We start from the raw sequence: 6,673 nt of genomic DNA on the forward strand, positions 1-6,673 counted from the left end.
TCTAAGGACAGGAGCAACTCCAAAGATTAAACAGCGCCAAGGCATTTCAGTTTGGACTCCGGACTGACTGAAAGAGATCTATTCAGCTGTTCACTACAGGAAACCTTTCTGCTGAAACGGAGCTCTTGGAGGACCAGACTAATAATTTCACAGCGTCGTGCTCCCGCCTTTAATTTTTTTCCGGAGCTTGTTCTTCGGGAGGAGGGATTCCACTCACCTGATCCCCAATCCTAAATAATACCGCTCCCCCTCCCGACAGACATACACCAATAAACCGCGGATGAGGGATCTTATTCGCGAAAAAATGAACATGACCGCGTTCTTGAGTTTAAACAATTCCAGCTAACGTGACGTATAATTGATTTCTATGCCATCATGTCCCCGATTAAAATCTACATTGTTTTTAAGATCAGTCAATTTGAAATCGTGTCGGGGTTTTGGGGAAGTCCTTCGCAATCCTGCATGGCTCACTGTTTCTTTTGGTTTAAAGCAAACCATGAAGACTAAATACCGCAATTACAACTAAACACACAAAAACACAAATACATACACACCCATCTACAAACAAACACATACAAGCACACAAAACCTCGGACGTCTACCCAGCCTCATGCCTCTACCCCGCTCTTGCCGCACACCCCTGTGCAAATGCGCACGCGCGCACACCTCCAGCCGGCAGACGCGCCCAGACCGCTCAATCAGCTGACATGCTCCGTAATCCGGGCAGATGCGAAGACACACGCACGTTAATACCTCCACGTCGATCCATCCACACATCCACCGAAAGTAACTTCCATTAACACACATAACGAGCTGACACGCACCAACTCACACCCACAGCCCAAGAGGATTCGAACTCTCGATTGCTTTAAGAATTCGGGCATTGCGTTGAATGGTGGCGCGCATTCCTGGATTCCTGGCTATTTAGGTAATGATGTGGATTTAGTAGCTGTGCGGTTGCTTATTGACCCATGATCACAATACAATGACCCACCTGACCCCTGGCTGACCCCTGACACTGGGCGAACTCAATCCACCATTAAAGGGGAAGGGACGTGCAAACAAAGGCTGGGTTCAACAGAATGCCGGATTACAAATCTAAGACAAACACGAAGAAAAGATTATTTTTGCCATAAAACTACAGAAAACCATCGCGCCCGTATTCTTTTTCTCTGGCATTTATGTCTGGGCATTAAAAGATGTGTGGTGTTGGAACAGATCAAGTAAAACATAGGAGAAATGCATAAAACTTTGGTTCAAAAAGAGAGGACTGACTGCAGTCCATCCAGCCCCAACGTGTTGCGAAAAGGAACACAGACGTTCCAACGCCGTCCAGCGCACAAACATTGAGTGCGATGTTGAGCACAATGGTGATGTAGGAAACCAAAGTAAAACACAACTGGAATTTATTCTTGTGAGAGCGGAGCCGGTGTCCAAAACCTTTCATCGATTGGTTGAATCGACGAAAAAAGGATCAACTCTAAAATAACGTGTGAGGGGGAGAGATGATTGACAACTGTAATTTCCTGGAAGGTGGGGAACAGCACACAAAACACGTGGGAATCAAGCGAAGGTTCCCAAGCGGAAAGTTTATCCGGGAATACCTCACCCCGCCCTCTCCAGATGTGAGCTCAGAGCCGAGGAGCGCAAGGCCAATTGTTCCAAAGTCCTTCAATGCGCCTGAAGATCGCTGCCGCCGGTAAAAGGAACAGAGCAGAAGGTCACGAAGAAACACCAGGCGGGAGATCGGGAGGAAAGCGCGGTTCCGTGATATCCTTTCCCCATCAATCTGCGTCTGTTTCAGCTTCATAAATCCAGCCACCAACTAAGTGGCCGTATGTCCTTGCCACTGACAGACGCAGAGTGGGGGGTTGGGATCCACAGTTACTGGATGGGAACAATGAACGCACCAGGAAGATGGGGAAGTATAAGTGTGCGAGTTGTTAGCGCTGTGTTGAATTCACGCTGATCATGAACCACGAAAGGCTGCTTGATTGAAATAAAAGCACAACGCTGGAGAAACAGAGCAGGTCAAACATATCTTCATTTTTGCTCCATAAAATACATCGTTTGATCTGCTGAGTTTCTCCAGCATTGAGTTTTTATTTAAAAAAGTCATTCTCTCGAGGGCGAATGTCCTTATTGAGCTGAAAAGATTATGCGGAATGTGTTTCAGATGTCAGCAGCTCGGACGACACTGCCACATGGCGCTTCATCTCCTTTTGGAATGTCGTCGTTTCCAACTGGTGGTGTTCTTGAATCAGTGAAACTCGGCCTAAAGATGAGGTTTTGACTTTTTATGGCGCTTCGTGTCGGCGCCCTGATATGGCAAATTGATGTGTGATTGTGCATTGTCGGGTGAGTGAGGGAATGACTGGCTATGCCTGCTAATGCGTGAATGTGCTGGGTTATTTGGGATTGCTGGTCAAATGTCAGCGTGCAAGTGTGAGAGAATACCCTTTTTTATGTACAGTATCCGAGTTGCAAATGATCTTGGTTGTAAACACTTTGCTCGAATGGAAACGGGTATTTGGGTCTTTGGAGAAGCCGAACTTCGGGTGAGTGTTGATTAATTAAGTTAACTTCCCTTTCCTTCACATTTGAGTACATAGGAACATTTACTTATCTAATCCTCACCATTTCCTGCTTTATGCGTTAAATGTTTTCCCGTTTGTCCTTTTAAAAACCTGAACCATGTCAGAAATTCATAACACGTTGTGTCTTATGTCTGCAGGTGGGTATGTGTGTGAGGAGATCTGTATACATTTACAAATGTGTCGTTGTTGTAAATTCTCACAGGACGAAGCCTGTGTTTGGATTATATTTCCACTTCATTTCCCCAGGGGTATCTGGTTTGTAAACAGCTCCTGCATGTACAGCGACCATATCATTTTCTTGTATTCTATTTCGTTTTGATTTTATTCTAAATTACATCAAATTTGGGTTTGCTTTAACTCAATTTCATTGGTGTGTTTGCTTTAACTCAATTTCATTGGTGTTTTATCTATTTAAAAATATCTATTTTCTTTCCTACCACTTTTTAATTCCTTAACACCTTCCAAATCTTTCCATCCTTATAAACAACCACCATTGCTGCAATATCACAGCAGTTCTCAATCAAATCTCGACTGATGCACTATTTCAAAAAGATAAATCACCTTCCCTCATCCATTTTTATCTGGACCTATCGGCATCTTTGACATATTTTCTGTAGAAGACCTCCAAAGTTGACCGATGATGGAATCATACCCGTCTGATTCCATTCTTCTTTATTTAACCACAGAAGGAATGCCTCGTGCTTGCTGCTTTGTTCACTCACTTACCATTACCTGTGCTGTTCCCTAGAGACCTTCGCTAGTCATCTCCCATCTATTGATGACATCACCTGAAGCCATGGTAGATCCTTTCTATAATCATTATCCCAACCCTCTACCTCAGCCATTCTCATTGGACCTACGGGGAGGTGGGGGGGGGGGGGGAGGTGGAGAGAAACAGATTGAAATCATAAAGTACAGAAGAACCCAACTAAACTTGACTGTTTCACAGGGGAGGGAGGGCATAAACTCCAGGCAGTCCTAAGGGGTCATAGACAAAAAAAGGTTGAGAATGACTGCTCCACCTCAATGATGTGGATGAGGAAACAATTGTAATATATCCAAGTTTGCTGATGACCTAGGAGGCAGTGTAAGTTGGGAGGAGCATGTGGAGAAGCCTCAATGGTGAGGACATGGGAAATGGAAATTAATACAAAAAGCATGAAGCATCCACTTCAGGAGAAAAATAGAAAGCACAATGAATTTTGAAAAGTTTGGGTGTTTAGAGAATTATTGGCAAAAAATTCTTAAAGTTAATTGGCAGATACAGCAAGCAATTTAGATGCTAAATGATCTGTAGCTCTTTACTGCAAGAGGATTTGAGTACTAGATAAAGAAGGCTCACTGCAATTATATTTAGCCTTGGTGAGACTGCAGGTGGGGTTGTTTTATACCTGTGTGATTGCTCAACCTTATGAAGAATAATCAAATGTTCAACAAATATTCACCAGGTTCATTCTTATGATGGGATGATTGTCATAGAAGGAGAATTTTTGTATACTGGGCCTAGTCTCAGTTCAGAGAATGAGAGGTGATGTCATTGAAACATATATTCTTACAATGGTTGAGAGGATAGATGAAGGGCTAATGCTTTACCAGGATGGAATGTCTAATCTAGATAAATTCATTAAATTTATAACAGGACATCGACCACTTAGGATTCATATGAGAATAAATTCCTTCACCCACACTTTTTTTACACAGTTGCTTGATATATTTAAGTTGAATATGATAGACTTTTTAATATTGAGATATGGAGTAGGTATAAGATTAGATTTAATGTAAGCTCACTTTCCTTTTCATTCTAATACCTTGTGCATATTCTTCTTCAGCTCCAAGCTCTTGACAATCTTCAGAGATAATTTTTCCACCCTTGGGAGAAAAATCATGCAATTTCCATTTGCATTTTCTTTATGATTTTCTTTCTCATTGTTTTAAATAAAAATGTATCTCTTTGACTAAGTTTTTGATTACTTGATAAGCCGATGGCAACATTTCATTTTAATGCTCTGAACATTAAAATGCAGGTCCTTTGGCCCTCAGTGTTGTGCAAACTTATATTTTCCTTCCAAAAATAAGAACACTTCCTACCTTATAAACCTCTGTTTTTCTTGCCCCTATTGCTCCAGCCTCCACCACTACCCCTGGTGTGTTATAGCTTTGGGTTAAATATTTTATTTTACTTTCTCTTGCATTGTTTTCTTGGGCTCCATCCTGTTTTACTCTTTATGAAGGAGCTTGAGTTGGCCAAACAGGGGGATGCCTTCACGGGTCCATATTCTCCTCCTTTTTTTCTCTTTTCATTGAAATTCAAAATGAAATATGGGGAAGAAGGGAGGCGAAGCAATAAATGAGAAGACTGCTCCAGGCTAATGGTGAAACATGCCAACCTGGAGATACTCTGAGGCCTGAAATGAAGACAAAGTTCTGACAATCCTTCAGTCATCTGATTAGATCAGATTTCATGATCCAAGGGTTTCTTGATTTCATGTAATAGTAGAAAAAGCTAATAAAGTCTGATGCTCATTTGATACCTTTCACCATCATGGAGTCCCAAAAAATTAAGTATGTTGAAGTAGTCTCTCTGTTCTAATGCAAGCAGGGTGATGACTATTTTGTGGATAATAATCTCCCACAAAGCAGAGGATGAATGAAGTTTGTCACATATGAAATGAAATTCTTACTTCTTTTAGCTTCCCAGCACATATTAAATTTAATTAAGCCCTCCATGGAGATATAAAATTAAGGAAGGAAGTGATAAGATAATAAATAATAAACATTCACTGTTGGCCAGTCGTGCAAAATGTATTCCAGCATTATTACAGACAGCTCTTTGGTATCTTATAAATAAAATAGTGAAATTAGCTGATAATCCACTATCGATTGGACAATTACTATTGCCAAACATGCTGGGAACAAAACATTCTAGTTTTTAAATTTGAAACTTAATGCTGTTTGCTGTTTTCCATCTGCCCAGAGAGTAGACAAGGAATAGACTTAACTCGAGTTCATTGACTTGACATATTAACCTTGCTCCTCTCCTTTCAGTTACTGCGTGGCCTGCTGAATAAACCCAACATTTTGTGTTCTTATAAATGGTTTTAACGTCTCATCAGAAAAAAAGACATCTCCCACAAGTCGCGCCCTCCTCTACTGCAAGGATTGTCAGTCCAGATTTTTGTGCTGAGGTCCGTGGACTGGAACTGTAAGCAGTAAGGTTACAATAAACCGAGCCCAAATTGTACACACATGTGGTATTCTTCTTCCTCCGATGTAATCTCACCCCTCACCCATCAACAGTCAGGTACTCGCAGCTCATGGGGTCATGGGAGGTTATGGGATGAAATAACACGGAATGAGACCTTTCAGCTAACCGTGACTTCTCTAACCTCAGGATCTTAAACGGAACTCCTGCTCCTCGCCCCACCCTATTCCACCACTTCTCAGATATTTATCAGATGAAATGTAACTATTGACATCCTGGACTTCTGTTTGCCAATAATCAAAAACACTCAGGACAATATTGATATTCAAAAGAGAGCCGAGGATCTTTGAAACTCATTAGAGGCAGACAGGAAATGCGCCCCCCCCCCCACCATCCCCCACCCGCGACGTGTTTGCATACCTTTGTAAAGAGAAAAAGTTTTCGACATTCATACTAACGTTTTGCAGTCTTCATTTCAAGCCATTTAACATTCGGAACAGCTGTGTCCAAACACGCGTCGCAGGCAGCAGGCGGCGTTTTCCGCGCAGATTATAAATTAGATTAACTCTTGTGCGTTTTGACACACGCATACACAGACACGCACACACACAGACAACATACACACACAGACATTCATACACACACAGACACATTCACACACGTAAACACACACGCGCGCACTTGTATACACACACACCTACGCACACGCATACACTAAAGGACACAAGTACACGCACACGAACACAAGTACACACACATACACACAAGCGGTAAAGATGGCCGTGAATGGGGCTCAGAGGCGACTGGAAGGAGATCTGTGTGGTCGTTTTATCTCAATGCAGCTGTTGTGCGAGTGTCACACGATACCCAGGTA

General features: G+C 42.2%; 1 long non-coding RNA gene across 1 annotated transcript; it reads left to right on the top strand.

The window, feature by feature from the left end:
• The first annotated feature begins 976 nt into the window (after window positions 1–976).
• Window positions 977–5,842, top strand: LOC138747127 (uncharacterized). Its single transcript, XR_011347318.1, has 2 exons — window positions 977–1,699; window positions 5,643–5,842. It is a non-coding gene; the product is annotated as an uncharacterized lncRNA (long non-coding RNA).
• Window positions 5,843–6,673: the final 831 nt, after the last annotated feature.

The sequence above is a fragment of the Narcine bancroftii genome, chromosome 12 (assembly GCF_036971445.1).
Source record: "Narcine bancroftii isolate sNarBan1 chromosome 12, sNarBan1.hap1, whole genome shotgun sequence".
NCBI classification, from domain to species: Eukaryota; Metazoa; Chordata; class Chondrichthyes; order Torpediniformes; family Narcinidae; genus Narcine; species Narcine bancroftii.